Source organism: Athene cunicularia (genome assembly GCF_003259725.1).
Source record: "Athene cunicularia isolate RWA chromosome 1 unlocalized genomic scaffold, athCun1 chr1_part1, whole genome shotgun sequence".
NCBI classification, from domain to species: domain Eukaryota; kingdom Metazoa; phylum Chordata; class Aves; order Strigiformes; family Strigidae; genus Athene; species Athene cunicularia.
In genome coordinates, this window is record NW_020799091.1 from 22968111 (window position 1) to 22968628 (window position 518).

Here is a 518-nt window from a genome sequence, read left to right on the forward strand (position 1 = left end):
TACTATCTGCATTCGGGGGAGGGTGGAGGGTGTAGAGGCTATCCCCTTGGTTCCCAACTTCGGGGGTGGATGGCTGTATGGCGGTAAAACCGGCTGGCTTCTTTAGCCCCGTATTAAAACATCGGGTGTCTTATTCTTGGTGCAAGAAGAAATCTCAGTTACTGAAAAGAGGGCAGAAGCTCCAGCCAGCACCCTTGTTTGTGTTTCCTCTGTCCCGCTCTTGCACTCTCCTGTCGGGCCGTCGGCTGTACCCACACCGCAGTTCGACTCCGGTTTCTGTGGTATGGTCTGCTTTCCTGAAGCTAACTGATGGTTGGTTTGGTTTGTTTTAAATAATGAAGTGAACTCTGCAGGTATGTTTTGCCCAGATGTTGGGCCTGTCCACATTATAGTTTGAATAAAGCAAATTTTTTTTGGCTGTAAACCCAAGGGAGAACATTTATTAGTCATGTATATCCATGTACTAGATTAGATTGCTCTGACCACTGTGTGAAGGATAAAATACTTCCTTCTGTAGA